Source organism: Callorhinus ursinus, unplaced genomic scaffold (genome assembly GCF_003265705.2).
Source record: "Callorhinus ursinus isolate GAN/ISIS: 27379988/994484 unplaced genomic scaffold, GSC_fseal_2.0 scaffold9, whole genome shotgun sequence".
Taxonomy (NCBI): domain Eukaryota; kingdom Metazoa; phylum Chordata; class Mammalia; order Carnivora; family Otariidae; genus Callorhinus; species Callorhinus ursinus.
In genome coordinates, this window is record NW_027397071.1 from 26,342,498 (window position 1) to 26,362,407 (window position 19,910).

At 43.4% G+C, this 19,910-nt stretch overlaps 1 pseudogene; it reads left to right on the forward strand.

Annotated features, from left to right (window-relative positions):
* The first annotated feature begins 3,204 nt into the window (after positions 1 to 3,204).
* Positions 3,205 to 3,433, forward strand: LOC112824684 (small nucleolar RNA U3; annotated as a pseudogene).
* Positions 3,434 to 19,910: the final 16,477 nt, after the last annotated feature.

The window sequence follows — 19,910 nt, forward strand, 5'->3', positions numbered from 1 at the left end:
CTGAGGTGAGTCCTCCGCCCCACCCTTCCTAGGACGGCCAGAATCTACAAAGTCTCCAACACACATACATACTTGTCCAAAAAGGCAAAACAACACCCTCGTTCATGACACAGAATAGCAAGGCCCTGATGCCACAGCGTAGCTGCCCCTACCCTTTTCTTTGGTTGTGATAGTGTCTAGGGCCTGACATCCAGGAGCAGCTCTGACACTCCTGGGAAGTGAATTCCACTTGGGGTTAGAACTCACACTGAAAGCCCCCAAGTTTAAAACAGGTCAACTCTCAACGCAATCACGTCTCATCATGTGGGGCAATAAATGACAGAAGCAAGTCAGAGGAGCCTCTCAGTTCTTCTTTTCACTTAGACAATACTGATGTTTTGACTTCCACTTTCAGTTTTCTAAATAAATGAGGTCAGAAGTATATAACAGGAGACCACAGGCTTCTTCCCCCACACGCTGCACCCTGTCCCACTGTATCCAATTGCCTGTGGAAGCCATTTGAAACTTCAGAATGTCTCTCAGACTCAGCCTCACTCTCCTCTTCAGCCTTCTTGCCACTGCACCTGTTCAGGTCATTCCGGTCTCTTAGGTGAACTAAATGGAATTCTTTCAAAGTTCCTTCTTCAATCTAATTGAGTTGAAATAAATTATCTCTTCATGGTTGTCTTCCTCAGTAGATTATGAGATCTTTAAGGTCAGAGACTAAAAGAATTAATTTCCTCAGAAATAAGTCTAGGGTCTACCGTCTAAAGGTATTTAATTAGGGGCGCCTGGGTGGCTCAGTTGGTTAAGAGTCTGCCTTAGGCTCAGGTTATGATCCCAGGGTCCTGGGATCGAGTCCCACATCGGGCTCTCTGCTCAGCGGGAAGCCTGCTTCTCCCTCTCCCTCTGCTTCTACCCTGCTTGTGCTGTGTGTGTGTGTGTGTGTGTGTGTGTGTGTCAAATAAATACATACATACATAAAATCTTTTTTAAAAAGTCATTTAATTAGCATTTATAGAAGGAATACTCAGTGCCATAATGTGCCCAGCACCTATAGTCACAATTAAATGTCACATGAACCAGGTGTTTCAGGAACCCCTTCCTGCCCTGCTATGAAGTACATGGGCTTTGCTAACATTTGAGGGGGGACACCAAGCCAAAGTAGGCATCTTGTCTCAGATAATTTGAGGGGTGTCATCTACTGGCTTGTAAACTCCCCTTTATCCTAGTTATGGGTAGAGTCTGGACTGTGTCCCTGTTAGACCCATCTCTATCCAGGCCCACCAAGTGCCCAGGAAGTTTGTTGTTTCCTAAACACATCCACACCCAATTTCCTGAGCCTAAACACCCTTGAATACAGACGAAGGAGTAACGAAAAAAGTTAGGTAAGCACTGCAAAATCATTCCTAGTGGGAGAACCAATAGTGATATCCTGTCTTAGTAACCAGCTTGCCATGACCCTGTGGGGAAAGGTGGAGATGAGCAGATAAGACAAGGGCTCACACTGAGCCTTCAGGACCTATGCCACATGGATGCTGCATCTCCCCAAGCCTCTGTCATCCTCCTCACATCCTCTGTCTAAGTTGCCTAGGTAACACTCCCATCCCTTTGCCACAGAAAACTGCCCCATTCTTATAAGAGGAAGAGGTCCCAAGTTGCTGCTATCTCTTCTTAAGTGGAAAATTAGTGCCTTGGGCTTCAGCTGGATGTTTAATGAAAGACTTCTTCTACCCAGCCTACTGCTAGCTCTTAAGTAGGACGAACGTGGCCTGGTCCTGTAGTGAAACACACTGGGGGACCTTCGATGCCTCTCACTCTTAGGCAGCAAAGGCTGCAGGCAGAGGCAAGTTTCATCCTGAATTGCCTAAGGACAGCTGTCTCTCCATGGTCAGTATTACTCATCTTCCAAAGATAATGCAGGCCAGGAACACTGGAGAAAAATATTTTCAGCCACTAACATGTTTTTCACCTGGCCCTATGATGAAAACTTTGGCATTATTGTGGTAAAGTAGGCTTTGTTTCCTTCCTGGATTTATTTCATCACAAAGGTCCCTTGTTAGTTGAGGATGTTTGTTTACTTCCTATGATAGAATTTGTTGATCCCCAAATCTCTGCCCAGATGGAACGGGGGCGGGGAGGATCACTCCTTATCCTGCCACAGCAATAAATAAAAACTTAAAAGTTCGCCTGTAGAAGTAGCAAGATAATTGCAAAGGGAATGTTTATGGATTCAGGGCCTTGAACTATAAAGCATCCTTAAGAAACTGACATCTTCAATTTCAAAGGAAATTGTGAGATTCCTAACCAACATGTGTCTTTTTGCCTAGGGGCTAGACTTGTCCCCCTCCATTTCCAGCTCACTATCTGCAAGATGAACGGAACCAATCTAAGATTTCTAGAAGATTCTTTGAATTCCAAGTAATTCAATTAACATTAACGTCTACTGAGTATCTGCTATGTGCAGTATTGGGTGGTAAAAATTCAATTTTGTACATTCAGGTAGAAATTCCCATATTCAATAACCTGCTTTGAGAAATTGTGCTAGAACAAAGGTTGACACAAACAGTATTATTTCTTTTGCCTTGTCAACCTAGCAGCAAAGGAAGAAAACATTTTCCCAAAATGATTTATCCTAAAAACCCTGAGCCCTACAGGGGATTCTCATGGGATAGGTCACTGGGGTTTATGGAAGAGCATTCCAAATTCCTTCTATGCTTTCCTTCAATAGTGACTTCACTTAACCTTGACAGTGACAAAGAAACTTCTTCAAGGAAAAATAACTTTAAAAGGGAAAAAAAAGGATTTGAACAATAATTCAATCTTAACATTCTTCCAGCAGGAAATATGAGTATAATAATGGTACCAGAAAAAAAAATGTGTTAAAAGAGGCTCAACTGGAAAAAGAAAACATAACTTTTTCTTAAACTCTTTCAAATGACAGAAATTATTCACGGGAATCCAAAAGGGAGCAATCTCTGAGGGTAAAACACTGCTATTTTACTGGTGGGTCTTTAGAAATACCCTAAATTTCCATCCACCCCTGTTCTAAGAAATCGACTTCCATTGGAAAATTCCAGGCTTAGGCAAAAGAGTCTATTTAACTTACATTATAATGCAAAACACTGTTTGCCAGACAACTTCCATCACCTATCAGGGTAGCTGCTGCTTCTCTCTCTTTCTTTAAAATGACACATTACCAAATGATTCTAAATTCTCAGATGCAAGACTATACTTTCAGGCATCATTTCTATAGTTTGTTACTAAGAGAAGTTTCTCTGAACATGTAGAGCACTGGAAACCATGGGGAAGAGAGGCAGTGTTCTCTCCTGAGGGTGAAATTGGCTCTTAGTGTTGCCTCTGCCACTGCCATGTGTCATTGATGATCTTTCTTCTCTTCCTTTGTGAGAGGGAGGAGGAGAGTGGCTTTGTGAGAGAGAGCCCACTGAGTGGCTAAGAAAGAAAGGAAGAAAGAAAGAAAGAAAGAAAGAAAGAAAGAAAGAAAGAAAGAAAGAAAGAAAGAAAGAAAGAAAGAAAGAAAGAAAGAAAGAAAGAAAGAAAGAAAGAAAGAAAGGAAGGAAGGAAAGAAGGAAGGAAGAAGAGAGAGAGGGGGAAGAAGGAAGGGAGGGAGGGAGAGAGGGAGGGAGAGAAGGAATTCTCAGTTGCATCTGCCCTTCCACCTTGATTCTAATGTCAGATTCTAAATGAAATTTGTACCAGTACACGTAGAAACAGAGACTTTAGAAGTAAGAATCATTCTAGATGATTTTCCCTTTTCCATTTACCAAAAATACAAGTTTTGATTTTTTTTTGTTATTGCTTTGGTTTTACATCTCAGGACATGGTGTCACCTGCTTTATTGATCAGAACATAAATCCAGTTGACATCCTTAATTCCCTTTCCCATTTCCCTACATCCAATTCATGCACTTGTCATGTCGGCTCTGCCACTATATCACCATCATCACCATCTGCTGCTCCCGATGTCCATTGCTGCTGTCCTGGTCCAAGCCACCAATATCTCACACAAGGAGTACCACTCTGATTTCCTAAAACCTCTTCTCCTTCCACTCTTTCTCCCCTAAAATTCATCATTCCCATAGTCATCAGGTTAATCTTCAAGAGCTTAAATCTGATCACGTTACTTGATGTGGGAAACAAAGGCAGAAGGAAAATTATTAAGCTTCCTTACTACCTACAGCCCATTGACAAGTCCTTGAAACAGGAGGAGTGACATTCCTCTAGGGACTCAACTGCCTCGATGTTGATACTTTGCTAAGGGCAAAAGGCGATCTTAGTCCAACCCCCATGATCCTGTAAGTCTATTTTAACATACAAAAATTCCTTCAGAAACTCCCTTATCTCTACCCCCCCATACACACACACCAAGATAATGTGTAGGCAATCATCCCCCAAGCATATGACCCACCAATATACATCTGAAGGGTCTCATGACTCAGGTTTTATTAGACAGGAATAAATGACCTTTTCCCATCAATAGTTAGCCCCCTCAAGGGCCTGGAAACCTTACTTCCAATTTCTTAGAGACTTATGCTCTCCTTAACACCCCTCCCAAACGGAAAATATGGAATGGGCCCCTCCTCATGACCCTGGTACAGCTCTTTCTGCCCACGGGTCCTGTGCCCAAACTTTCATGAAACCAAAAGACGTCTTGCACCAAAGATGTCTCAAGAATTCTTTCTTGGCCTTCAGCTTCTAACCCTAACGTCTTTCCTACATCATTACTTTTCACCCCCTTGACATCTTCTTGTCTTCCATCCCATTAAAATAAAATGAAACTCCGGCCCAGAAGGCCCTGCATGATTTGGTCCACTTCTTTGACCTTCTTGCATATTCCTCATCCCTTACTCACTGTTCCTAGCCTCTATCAAACAGTATTTCTCTAACCCAAACATCAAAACTTTTTCTCACCTCAGCACCTACCCCACAAGTGCTTCATGGACTAGCACCATAGGGATCACTTGGGACCTTATAAGAAATGTAGAATCCCAGGCACAACCCCTCACCTACTAAATTATAATCTGCACTTATACCAGATCACCACTTGATTCATATGCAAATTATAGTTTGAGAAGGTCTAGTTTAGGTCTCAATGCAATTATTACCTCCTCTGAAAGGCTTAGCTGACCCTCAATCTAAATTGGCTTCCCAAATCACTCTCTATTATGCCATTTGTTTTTTTCTGATGGCAGTTAATTTTATTTTTTTTAAAGATATATTTATTTATTTTGGACAGGGGAGGGGCAGAGGGAGAGAAAGAGAGAATCCCAAGCAGACTCCTGGCTGAGCACAGAGCACAATGTGGGGCTCAATCCCATGACCCTGAGACCATGACCTAGCTGAAACCAAGAGTCAGATGCTTAGCTGACTGAGTCACCCAGGCACTCCAGCAGTTACCTTTAGAAGAAAATATCTATTAACTAATATCTTTATTGGTTTTTCCCCACCAGAGTGTAAGCTCTGTGAAAGCAGGGGCCATGAATATGTTGTCCCTTACTGTTTTCCCACTTAGCCTATCTCATCAATACATATTTGATAGATAAATGAATATTCAAATACAACTTTAATCTTAATGATTAAAGAGATGGTGAAATAGAACAAGTTTTTGATTTGCGTTTAGCTGGCTTTTTCTGACATAATTACCAGCTAGAAAAAAATTTTGAATTGAATCAATTGTTTTGGCACAAATCACTTGCAGTACCCTAATGGAATTTAAGGAAGGAAGGAGGGAAGGAAGGAGGGAAGGAGGGAAGGAAGGAGGGAAGGAGAGAAAGATGATTGGTCTTGGAAGATGACAGGGTAATAAATGAAATGGATTGCAAAGGCCTGCAGAGGATGGGACCACAGAGGTAACTAAGAGAAGATCGCAGCGGGCTCCCCAGTGTGGTGCAAATTATGCTATTTTTATTATTTCTCACCTTCTAGAGTTTGTAGACCAGTGAAGAGGGTCTATATTTCATATTGTTCCACCAGGAATATATCACCGATTAGGAGTCACTAAGAGGGAAAAAGTATGTTAACAACATGTGTGTAGTGAAAAGCCTCAGTCACGTGTTTCTCCTTTATTCTCACACGACTACAGTGCTCATGACGCCTCGGATACCAGATGTATGCGTTGTTTTTTTTCCACAACAAGCAATTCTGTGACACCAGCTGGGTGTCCCACAAATTAACTCAATTCTGACATCTACCTGGAGATGGTATCGGGTCAGGTGAAGGGCTCAGTCCCATGAGACTGCCCCCCATGTCAAATGCCAATTTTTAGTAGTAGGTCCCCAGGTTACCCACAACTTCTGTTTGACGCGGCTAAAATCAGAGGTTCCCATGACCTCCATCCCGTGGATTTGATTATTTGCTAGAACAGTTTACTGTCAGATTATTAGAAGATGTGATAAAGGATACACATGAACAGCCAGATGAAGATATACATAGGATAAGGTTGGGGAGGGCTCCATGTGCTTCATCCTCCCAATAGGTGAAGGTGTTCATCAACATGGAAGCTTCCCAAAGCCCATACTATTGAGACTTTATGGAGACTTCCTCATGATCACTTGTTAACTCCATTTCTATTGAGAGTCAAATTGGGTAATTAAACATCAGAAGTTTGTGCCTTGCAAAGAGTAGGCAATCAATACCTATGTACTGAATGAATTAAGAAAAGAATGGTTTCTTTTCCTCATCTCTTTCAGGATGGGTAACTCTATAAACAAATGTTAACACTCTTCTGGCCAAAGATGGAGACTATGTGGGGAGAACAATGGGGAGCACAGTGGGAAGGGAGTGTGTTAGAGCTCCTCAAGCAAACCATCCTTCCCCTTGGTGTGCAGAGCAAGGAGCAAGGAAGGCCTGCTTTAAGAGTGCAAGAGCTGGGGCTGCCGTGCTGATTCAGTCAGTAGAGCATGTGCCTCTTCATCTTGGGGTTCTAAGTTCGGGCCCCATGTTGAGTGTAGAGGTTACTTAAAACCAAAGTCTTTTAAAAAGGCGGGGGGCGGGGGGGCGGCGCCTGGGTGGCTCAGTCATTAAGCGTCTGCCTTTGGCTCAGGTCCTGATCCCAGAGTCCTAGGATCGAGCCCCACATCGGGCTCCCTGCTCAGCGGGAAGCCTGCTTCTCCCTCTCCCCCTCCCCCTGCTTGTGTTCCCTCTCTCGCTGTCTCTCTCTCTGTCAAATAAATAAATAAAATCTTTTAAAAAAAGTTACATGATCAAGAAAAGAAAAAAGGACATGCATAATATAAAGATGAACGGTACACTGTATGATAATAATCCAAATTTTTAATTTCTACTTAGAATGACATTAAGTAGCAAACAAAAAACACCATCACAGGTCAAGAGAAAGAATGAGGCAAAAAGGAGAAAACTTCCTATTTCAAAAATGACTGCTTTTACTCTAACCTCTAACTTGCTTCTAGCTATGGTCTGCAAATTCTCTCTCAAGGGGCTTTCCTTAAAGGCGATGAGCCTTCCTCTCTACCCCCTAAAGCACCGCGAACTATTTTGTATATACAGAGTTGAGTACTTTCTCCATCTGCTGTGATTTCCCTTTGATGTGAAGATGTACTCATTAACCAAACCTTCTCTGAATGGAATAGCAGCTCACAGCTTGGAAGGCGATTGTTTTCTGTTCCCTACAGGCTAAACCAAGGCTTGTCCAGACCAGAAGCACCTGGCAACCATTGGTTAGACACGCAGATTTAAAGTTTAACTTTACACAAACAGTGCAGTGCCGTCCGGGCAAGGTCCACGGAGACAGGTCCTGACACCCTTAACTTTTAGTGTCTCGGTGGCTCTGGGTCATTGAGGCCTTTAGGTTTTGGCCTCCATAGGGAGATTTCAAAGAGATAATGCTTCTTCTCGCTGGTAGACCTCATGGTCTGTAGCCAGTTGGGTAACCAAAACTATTTACCCTACGGGGCTCCTCAAGCACAAAGCCCCGGGGAGGGAAATATGTGAGGCAGAGGGTGCCATTTCTCAACTGCACCTGAAAGGTTGCATGATGGCTGCTGGGAAGCCTGGCACGGGAAGTTGGGAAGTCGGAAGCTCTCTTACCAGCCATGTGAACTGGGCCAAGCCACTTGCGTTCGTCTAGGCCTCTCTCCCCTCATCTAGAAAGTGGGAGCAATGATACACTGCCTGTTTCATGAGGTTATTGTGAAAAGTAAAATGGGATACTTTTATGGGAAGGTGCTTCCTTTTTTTTTTTTTTTTTTTTAATGGTAGAAGCATGTCCACAGTCCTAAAGCTGTTAAAGATGAAGGGCATGGAAAACATTTTCAAATGAATGTTTTCAGTGACTTAAATAATTATTAGTCACCCACCATTGGTCAGGTTCCACTCTAGGTGATAGAGATACAACGGTGAACAAAAACAGGCAAATATCTCTCTTTGTGTCACATTTGTCATTTGTTCAGCAGGGAGAATAACTGAAAAAAACAGTTAAGAGTGGAGTGGCAACTTATCATAGGAGCATGAGGCAGATTGTTCCGGTCATGACACCTGACCAATCCTACTGTTACGCATCGCCACCCTCCTGCCATGGGCCATGCTGTTCATCAGGAACCCAGGCCTGCGGAAGCCTCAAAGCTTCCATTCTGGACCTTAGTCCAACATTCGTGCTGGACCAGATGGTAAAAGAATGAGATTTCCCTGAAGAGAGAGGCCCTGTACCAGCAGGACTGGGGCCCGGGCAGGAGGGGAAGGCAATGGCACACCCCTTGGGCTCAGCCAGATGACGCAGCTCTTCGATGACCCCAGCGAACCCAGCTGACCCACAGAATTGTGAGAAATAATACAGCTGTGTTTTAAGGGGGCCAGAGAAGGCCTCTCTGAGGAGGTGATGCATAAACAAGAGTAGACGCAGGAGGTTGCTACAGATGGCTGTTTGTGTCTTCCCCAGACTCCTATGGTGAAGCCCTATCCTCCACTGTGGCTGTGTTTGCAGATGGGGCCTCTAAGGAAGCCAGTGAGGCTCACTGGGGTGGTGAGCACGTACCAAGGGAAGGCCATGCGAGGACACGGCACGAAGGCGGTTGTCTGTGGGCCAGGAAGAGAGTTCTCACTGGAAACCAGATTGGCTAGAACTTTGATCTTGCACTGAGATCCTCCAGAGCTGTGAGAAAATACATTTCTGCTGTTTAAGTCACCCAGGCTATGGTATTTTGTATGGCAGCCCAAGCTGACTAAGACAGAAGGCACACAGATATCTGGGGGAGAACATTGCAAACAGGCAACAGCTAGCATAAAGGTGCTGAAACGCAGGCAAGCTGATGCTGTCATGATGGAGCATAGGAAATAGGGCCCGAACTGGAGACCCCCCGGGGCCAGGGGGAAGGGTGTGCAAATCAGTAGGCCCTTGACAGGCTTTGTCTTTTACTTGAAGTTAAGAGGAAAGTCTGCAGAGTTTGGAGGGATGGAGTGATATATTTTCAAAGGACATGCATTTCTGTAATATTTGACTTTTATGTAACAATGAACATGTGTTAACTTTTATAATCAGAAAAAAAAAAAAAGACACCAGACCATTTAGAAGGCTCCATGAGAATGAGCTAACAAGTACAAGCTGTGTCCTTTAATGCCAACACGTGAGTACAGAGGAAAGCAAGGAGAGGCAGAGAGGAATAGAAGGGTGGTGGTGGGATGGGGTAGATTGCAGCTGATGTCTCATCAGGCCACTGACCTTGGATTCTTTGAGGATTTGTCCTCTTCTCTGACTGTTCTCCCACTGGGAACTGCACCTCTCTGGAATGGTGCAGGGCAAAAGACGGGGGGCAGGGAGCAGAGGGTGGGGCAAGAACAGAGACTGAAGCATGGATGAATTCTTTCTTGATAGGGATCAAGTTCATCTGATTTACCCCAGCACTTAGCACATTGCCCCACTTCTATAGCGTAAGAGCTAGATGATTTCTTGAAGAAATGAATGAACTGACCTGAGCAGTTATTCTGCACCCCACTCTCCTACTCTTACCGCCTCTTCTTTGTTAGTACAACTGAATTCTAAAGGGGATCTTTAAGTCAGAGTGGGCATAGTGGAGGGTGGATCACTGACATAATAAAATGAAGGCTTAAGCCCCGTGTCTAGTTTGAAAAATCTAACAAATTGAGCTGAACCTTCAAGTAAGGTTGAGATCTCACAGGTTCTCAGAAAACACTTTACATCGCACCATTGTTTGTATCTAAGTGTGGACTGGGACTGGCAGAGTTAAAAAGTGCAATGGAAAGACTGTATGAGTTGTGTTATCTTGCAAGACCTCCATTCACTTTTTTTTTTCTTCTTTGGCTGGCAGAGGGATAGATGAATAGATAAAGATGCTTAATGCAAGCCTGGACAGAGAGTACTTTTTAAATGAGCATTCTGTTTAAAGTGCAAATGTGCTTTGCTATAAGCAACAGATGCATTTCCTAAACATTACATATAACCCACTTCTTTTTCTGAGTTCCAGAGGAGCTAACTCTGCTGAACAGAAGGAAACATTCTTTGTGTTTTGTGAATGATCACCCCCTTAGTCATCTGTTCTATAAATTTGGCATTTCATGGATCAGGTATTTTATAAAAATTATTTGAAGGAAGCAATGACCAATTATTTCTGATCATAGAGATAATTTTTTATCTTCTTGAATAGATTAGAAAAATTTGAACATGTTCAGCCCCAATGACCAGTCTTAGTGCAAGTTTCAAGTTAATGAAAAAGAAATACAAAATACTGATCAGACCAGCGAAGGGTGGGGACCAGAATATGCCATCCCAAAATATGCCACTTTGGCATAAGGATTATTTTGAGCTGAAGGCAATTGAGAAGAAGCAGATTTAAAAAAAGCTTTCTGCCCACGCCTATTTGCCTAAAAGTAGGATGTAAATTTGCAAAGGTACCCCGTCTCTTCTCTCTACCAGGAAGGGTAGAAGTTAATCACTGGAGACAACTCTAGACCCTTATCAGCGCAGAGATAGCATCAGAGAAATCTACAAAACAATCTTTGCTAAAACTACCCCTTATCTACCATTAATTTCCCCATATATTTGCCTTTCCACAATTTGCCACCCCTAGAAGGTCAAAGTCCTTTTGTTTCTTTGACACTTCACTAAAAATGTATTGTTCTGTTGTTAAAATGCTATACAATAAGCAAAACAAAAAGACAACATACTGTGTGGGAGAGGACCTTTGCAAATGACATATACGATAAAAGGGTTAATATCCAAAATATATAAAGAACTTATATAACTCACACCAAAGAAACCCAAATAATATAATTAAAAAATGGGCAGAAGACACGAGCAGACATTTCTCCAAAGACACACAGATGGCCAATAGACACATGAAAAGATGCTCTATATCACTCGTCATCAGGGAAATGCAAATCAAAACCACAATGAGATAACACCTCACACCTGTCAGAATGGCTAAACTCAAACACTCAAGAAATGGTAAGTATTGGAGAGGATATGGGAGAAAAAGGAACCCTTGTGTACTGTTGGTGGGAATGCAAACGGGTGCAGCCACTATGAAAAACAGTATGGAGGTTTCTCAAAAAATTAAAGATAGAATTACCATATGATCAGTAACTCCACTACTGGGTATTTACCCAAAGAATATGAAAACACTAATTTGAAAAGATATATGCACCCCTATTTTTATGGCAGCATTATTTACAATAGCCAAATTATGGAAGCAACTCAAGTGTCCATCAACAGATGAATGGATAAAGAAGAGGTGGTATACATATACAATGGAATATTACTCAGCCATAAAAAAGAATGAAACCTTGCCATTTGCAACAACATGGATGGACCTAGAGGGTATAATGCTAAGTGAAATAAGTCAGTCAGAGAAAGATAAATACCATGTGATTTTAGCCATATGTGGAATTTAGGAAACAAAACAAATGAACAAAAGAGACAAACAAAGGGGTGGTTGGCTGGCTCAGTCTGTAGAGCATGCGACTCTTGATCTTGGGATCATGAGTTCAAGCCCCACACTCGGTGTATAGCTTACTTTTAAAAAGAGAGAGAGAGATGGGGCACCTGGGTGGCTCAGTCGGTTGAGCATCTGACTTCTGGTTTTGGCTCAGGTCATGATCTCGAGGTTGTGGGATTGAGCCCTGAGTTGGGCTCCCTGCTCAGCAGGGAATGTGCTTGAGATTCTCTCCTTCTCCCTCTGTCCCCCCCCCCGCTCACATGCTCTCCCTCTCTCAAATAAACAAATAAAGCTTTAAAAAAAGAGAGAGACAAATCAACAACAACAACAACAACAAAACCAGACTAAAATATAGAGAACAAACTGGTGGTTACCAGATAGGAGGTGGGGGGTATGGGTGAAATACATGAAGGGGATTAAGAGTACACAGATCATGATGAGCACTGAGTAATGTATGGAATTGTTGAATCACTATTGTATACCTGAAACTAATCTAACACTGTATGTTAACTACACAGGAATTTTTATTTATTTATTTTTTCTTTTTTTTTAAAGATTTTATTTATTCATTTGAGAGAGAGAGAATGAGAGATAGCACGAGAGAGAAGAGGGTCAGAGGGAGAAGCAGACTCCCTGCCGAGCAGGGAGCCCCATGCGGGACTCGATCCCGGGACTCCAGGATCATGACCTGAGCCGAGGGCCGTCGCTTAACCAACTGAGCCATCCAGGCACCCACACAGGAATTTTTAAACAATGCAATACCAACCCAATTCTATCCCTTTGAGTTACTCATCTCTGGGTGCTCCTATGTATATGCATGATGCACTTGTTAATAAACATCTGTTTGACTTCCTCTTGTTAATGTCTTTTATCAGTCTAACTTTCAGGGCCAGCTCAATGAACCTAAGATGGGTAAAGGGAAAACAATTTTTTGTCCTCCCCTATATCAGCAACCAATTCCTTATCCTTTACGCAATTAAAATAGTCAACATTCCTTTTTGAGGATCCAATAAATTAGCCCAAGACACAGTTCCTTGCAGCTATTCTTCAGAAATCTGTCTTCAGGCCTTTGGCCAGATGGGTCATTGGGTCTGACCCAAGTTTAGAGAACTACTTAGAAACATTCATAACCAACCAAAGAGGGTTCCTAATAATACATAGTCTGGTTACTCTGATTTGCTGAGCAAAATAAACAAGTTAATGAATGTGTGAAAGGCTGCTTGTGAGACATTAAGTCCCCAATGACTTGCCTTTGCTGACTTTTGAAAGGAGAGAAAGGCACAATCCGTTCCTACTTGGGCAGTGTCCATTGCCTTAGCTCCAGCATAATACTACATCTGAAGAGCTTTATTTTCCATTTTTTTTTTTTTTTTTGCTTATGGACATATCCTCCAAATATTTTAGAAACTTCATTAATGAAAACCATTAAAATGTATTAAGCACTCAGCATGCAAGCTACCGTCCTAAGTCCGTCGTAAGTGCTTCATTATGTGCTAACTCACTGAATCCACACCATGCCATGAGGTGAACACTATCATTAACCCCATTCCACAGATGAGGAAGCAAAAGCACACCCATGTGAAGTAACTTGCTTCCAAGGCAGTTCCAGTAGCTGGAGCTCTCACCACCGTACTCTGCAGCTTCTTAGTCTCAGTGTCAAAGTTGAACACTGGCAGAAGGCTCTATTTATAAACAGGGAATTAAGCCTGAGGCCAAAAATTAATTTAACTTCATACAGTTCGGAAAGTAAGTTCTAGCACCTGAGGACTCAGTATGAGTAGTTAACGGGACTACCTCTTGCAATCTTCCCAAAGGCAAATGCACGGGGCCTGATTCACTGTCACGGAGCACACGTGTCATTTCCCATGTCCTTAGCTCTGGCTGTTGGAGGAACTAAGGCCATACTTAGAATGTGTCACTGGGCTAATTTCATTCTGTAAATAATAGAATAACTGTTTACAATATTTTTCAAACATCCCCACCTTTTTCTAGGCCTCCTCTGAGCTCCTTCTGATTGCTCCATCTGCATACTTTCTTGGTCACCACTGACTCTAATTTTAGTCCTGGTGAATGAGAAGATTCTTCTGCTTATATTGTCTGCATATTAGCTGTTTCATCCTGTAAGAGCTCTATTCACTTTTACAAGGGTTCAAAGATACAGAACACATGTGTGTTTTTCAAATGACAATTCATGTTTTGGTTAAAATGTACTCCTGGCAAACCGAGCTCACATTAGGTAAGATATTAGAATAAATTACAATGGAGTAGGAACAATTACAAAGGATAAGAAAGGCCAAGGGAAAACAACCAGAACAGTCTGGAGGCTTTGAAATGTAAATCTAAGGGGGGGCAGGATGGGTTACAGGGGTACCAGCAGGGGTGGGAATGTTAGTTTCCTCAACTCTATACATTCTTTCTTTCTTCTAAGCGATTTCTTCCAGTAAAACTGGTTCTTTCTCCCCAGGGACCACAAATATCTGATTCTTGTCCTAGCCCAGATGGTGGAGTACAGTGACCATCAACAGAAGAAGAAAGGGATCCAGTAAAAAATAAAGGTCAGGAGATGCAGGCGGCAGGTGCCGCCTGGGTTGGTAACAGCTTGAGAATCTGTCTGAAATGCCATGCTGGAAAGAAAAGTCACATCTGCCCGGAGGGCCCGGCAAATGTTACAGTGTTTTCCTGCACCCATCTTTCTGGACCTGTTGAATGTCACTCTTCACCACATTTACTCTGCATCAAATAGTTAAGACAGAGTTTTCTCATTTCTGCGTAAATGACCATGAGTAAAGATGGTCATGCCTTGAACATTTAGTGAGGGGAAATAGTTACATTACCTTGGGTGGATTGCCCTTTCATGACTGTCAGACGGCCCAACAGAGGAAACAAGTCGTAACGCTAAGGACAGATGCTGAGACACATCAAAAACCTCTATTACTAAAGAATGAAGGAAACCCTTAGCTTGGGGCAGATTTACATAACCAGATGTCAATGCAGGTTTCACAACCTGTTTCTGAGTTGCTGACAGAGCACCAGACATGTGCTGTGTAGTTTGGTAGGAGAGCATAGCTCTGGTTGTGGGCACACCTGAGTTTGAGGCTGGTGTCTGCTGCTTACAATGTGGAACCAGAGACGGGTTAGCCTGTCCGAGTCTGTTTGTTTGTCTCTTCAATGGGGATAATGCGTTTCTCTCAGTGGTCTGGTGAGGATCGAATGAGATAAAGGTATGCACATTATCTGATTTGACAGTACCTGGGTCTCCTGCTGGCTAAGTGACCCGGGGCAGGTTGTCTAACCTCACAGTTTCCTCATATGTCAAATGGGGATAATCCACACCTCCCAGGTTTGCTGTGACAAGTAAGTCAAAGTCAAGTGCCTATCTAGTATACAGTCCGAGCTATTATTGCTACTTATATTGTCCAATCCATGTCCAAAGGTCTTCTTCCACCTTCAGAAATGGAAACCTGAAATACATAATCCCCTAAATAACAACGGTTACTTAGAACTGCCAAGTGGAAGGTGTAATCTTGAATATGCATCGGCTACCTCTCAGGCAGGAATGAAGATACTGACTTGGACTGAATTTTCTGCCTAGCGTGATGATAAATTAATAGCAAACTGTGTTTGCTCACCGTTTATCTCCAGGGAGCTCTGGGCACCATGCTGACATAATCCTCACAACATCCTGGCGAAGAGGAGATGATGAGTGATTTAATCACCATCTTCAAGATGATGAAGGATGCAGGATTGTCGTCTGGCTGGTGACCAGCTGTTTCCACCACAACCCAAGCCAGATAAAGAGCCGGCAGGCCTAAGTCGTAGGAAAGACTTGGGTTAAACCCCTGGAAATACATCTTGAAGAGGTTTCCATCCAGGCAGTACTTCGTTTCAAAGTACTGAATTATGTGGCTCCGACTGAATTAGAGTTTCCCAGTGGCAAATTGAAAACATAGATTTCTTTACAGTATATACACAGCTTGGCTTAACACCTGGGTGAGTCCTTTGGGCGGGTCTTCCCCTGAAACGACTCCAGCCAATTTCCATGCCAGGCTATTTGGCAGTTTCCCAGGGACATTCTGGAAAGGCTCAAATGAGCAGGTTATCCCATGGTTGAGTGAGCTTTAAGCAGCTAACCCAGACCCAGCCTGAAGGTGAAACAACACAATGGGGTAGTTTAGCTACCTGGGCTTGTGGAAGGGTGTCTATGGCCTGAGCACAAGTACATATGTCATTAGAACAGTTATAGGACCTTCAAAAACCTCCAACTCCTGAGAGAATGATACATATTCCCACCACCTCTTCAAGCAGTCAACAAAAGCAGTAGGAGTATCAGGCCGCCTTCCTATGGTTGCCATGGTGACATGAATGCCATAGTTGCCCGCAGGAGCAAAAGGGAGGCATGGGAGTTGGTATAAGCTACAAGCACCAGCAAAACCCCAACTCCTCCCCATCGAGAGCCCAATGGGAGAAGCAGAACCCAATGGGAGCAGAACCCAATGGTGGTAGAAAACCAGTCACCAGCACCATCCTCTTCCCAGCTCCTGATGGTGACCAGCTGACTGGTTCTTGCTAGGTGTGCTCTTTAGGACACTTCTCGGGTTTTACCATGCCTATAAATCACCTGGGTATCATTTTGTTAAAATAGAGACTTTGATTCCATCGGTCTGGGTAAGGATCTGAGATTCTGCGTTTCTGAGAAGCTCCCTGCACTGCAGTTTGAGCAGCAAAGTCTTTAGGACTTGCATGTATGAGAACCCCCTAATGAATAGGGGCTTCAACAAGACAAGAGTTTACTCCTCCTTTATGTAACCCTGCTCTTCGAAATTGCCAGTGGCCCAGTCTTCTGTCCTAACGCTGGGCCATACCTGCTTTGTTGCCTTGCGTCTGCAGTCTACACTGGACTCACTTCTAAAACCTGCAATTTAACCAGCAGCAATGAAGGCGATGGCATGCTCTTCCCTTTAAGGGTCCAACCCAGAAATTGCACATTCCCCTTCCATTCCCATTCTTTTGGCTAGAATTTAGTCACATGGCCAAATCTAGCCCCAAGTAAGGTTGGGACATATTTTATTTTATGCATATTTTATGCTGTGTTCCCAGGTGTGCATTGAAAAGTCCCTACCAAGGAAGGCGAGAATGCACACTAGGGGACGCTAGCAGTCTCTGTCACAGTTGGGGATAAAAATAATCGCGGCACCGGAATGTTATTGAGTCCTTACTCTCTGGCAGGCAACAGCGCCTTAGATGAATCACCTCATTCAATCACCATTGGTAGGTACTATTGTTCCCATTCACAGATAAAGAAACTGAGGCTTAGGGAGGTTACGTAGCTTGCTACGGTCAGGATTCAAATCCAGGCACTGTCACTCCAGAGCCTGGAATCTGAGGAGTAGGGAAAGGACTGACGATAGAAACAGCAGGTGGGGCCAGGTAGTTTCAACCCTCAGAGGGCCCCCAGCAGTGGGAGGGCGGTGGGTCGTGAGTCTATGAGGTGAAACCCTGCGGGATTGACTACACCAAAAATCTTGCACATTCCACTGTGAAAGAGAAAGACGATGCTTACCTGGGACAATTTCTACATCATGTATTTCCAGGGAGAGAATGACGAAGACGTTCTCCTTCGGAGTTTTTAAGATGTGTGAACCAAGGAGCTTATTATGCGCCAGGTGTTGGCGGCCTGGTTGTCACCTGAGGCTATCCCAGGCTTGAGAGGCGGCGGTCTGTGGCCCTGCTGTGGTCACCCCGCCACCGCAGCCGGCGCTACCCTGAATCCCTGGTGCATTTGTCCCAGGAGAGCCACCACTGGCCAGGACCAGATGGGACCACTTCTGGTGTCAGTCACAAGTTAGAGGACATTGGAAAACTGTTTTCCAAAGTTCTCCCCCCTCCTTCTTCTTTTCATGAAAAGGGCTTTTTGTTAGTACAGGCTTTGTCTGGGGATTCAGTGGATAAAGGGACCATTTTATTGGAATGAATTACTGACGCAAGTGCTGCCAGAAATCCTAGCGAGAGGCCAGCACTCTGGCTTTTATTCAGCAAGGTGAATGGAAACAGCTACTGGGCATCGCTATCAAGGGCACTTTGGAGTTCACTGCCATCAGCAACTTTGAGTCACTGGTTGACTTTGAGTTTAGGGGAGGTATTAAGAGAAAGTGCTAGCAATAAAATAGAAGACTTTCTCCTTTATATATGAAACATGTCAAATGCGCAGGAACTGTTGGCCAGGGCTTATATACAATGAACTCTTTCTACCTATTATGAAATTGCTAAATCTCCACTACAAAGACTGGGGTCCCTGTAACAATTCCAGTTTATTCTTCTGAATCCCTGGAAAAGTCACTTTTCTCTGTTGAGCCAAATGAAAGCTGGGGGAAAAAGAGTCAAACAGCCAAAAGTAAACCTCAGACTTTGTGGGACTCACACAGACCTGGAACATTTAAAGCTTCTTTAAATTAATTCTCTTCAGATGGTGCTCAGAGGACTTTGGAAGAAGGTATGAAAATACTAGTGAGCCGAGACGCGTACATTCTAACTTGTTTCTCTCCCATGTCTGGTGCACGCGGTGCCAATGTAAATTTGAAGATACATGGACTGACGGTATATTTCTCCATATTCTCATCTGCTGTTTTGTTGAGACTCCAAGACCCAGTATATTTAAAGTCTGCTAGATGAATCAGCATTTCTTGGGCAACCTCTTTTTAAAATATTGCTATTTGCAAACAGTGGCAAGGAATGAGGCACTTAAATCAATTGACCGTGAACTCTTCAGAGTTCAAGGAAATCATTAAGGGCTGATAAAGTCAGTAGAAGTTTGGGTAAGAGAAAACGTTCCCCTTGATGTTGTCTGAAGGCATGTAACACCAATCAGTTCTAAGTGACTGAACCCCAAGTATTGATTAGGAAACTGGTGCCCACAGGCAGCTGTCAAGCTTGGGAGTGTCACACAGATTGGCTCCTACAGACCTCTCTGAAAAGTAAGATGAGCAGTGGGGGTCCTGCCATTTACGCCCTTCCAAAATGACATGCACTTGTTTTAAGAATGGAGGACAAGTTTCCTAGTCTGTAGAGCAAGGATCATAAGATCTGGCCTGTTTATCTCACAAGCAAGATAATGCATCCTTCTAAAAATGCTGTACCCATGTCTGATGGTGGCATTACTATGCAGGAAGGAGTGCCCTATGTGGCTGGTGGGAAGGAAAAGTCCAGGAGTGTTTACAGGCAGAGTTTGTAGGTACAAAACTTCCCTGAAGCTCCTCTTTTAAGTGTGCCCCCTCCCAGCCATAGTTCATTCACACAGGTTCTCTACGCCTTCTAGATTACAGTTATAACCATTTGTATAATTTGCATTACTAACATTCTCTCTTCCACTTTGCCAACAGTTCCTGCCCATTTGACATTTTTTTATATATAAAGGAAAAAGTCTTACGTTTTATTGCTAGCACTTTCTCTGCCTGCCACCCCTAAACTAAAAGTCAACCAGCAACTAAGCTCGAAGTTGCCGATGGCAGTGAACTCTGACGGCAGTTAAAGCTCCAGGAAGTAGCCAAGGATTCTGACTCATTCCAACAGTGAATTCCCAGTTCTCTGGAGCGGCTAGGCACACAGTAGGTGCATAATCATTACTACTGAATACGTCAGTGAACGCTGAAGAGAAATGGAAGGTACGTATAGAATAGTCAATTTGCTTTTATACCCCAAATTTGCCCTTGCCGTCTCATTTTCTGAACTCGAGATTTTATAAACTAGTCTTCTAAGGAGGAGAGAGAGTGGCTGGGATGCTGTAGCTGGGGTCAGTTTCTACTTCAGCCAGAGCGGCCAAGGCTTTCTCTATTAGTGATACCACTTCTCAGAATATTTATAAACTCCACAGCCAGCAAAGATTCACCACCACTTACAACAGGCCACTAGCCTGAGACCAGTCTTGGGAGGAAAAGCAAGGATGTGAATCCATCTTTTCACATTCTCCGCAAAATCCCTCAAGTCATGCTAAGGTGTAACAAGAGAATGT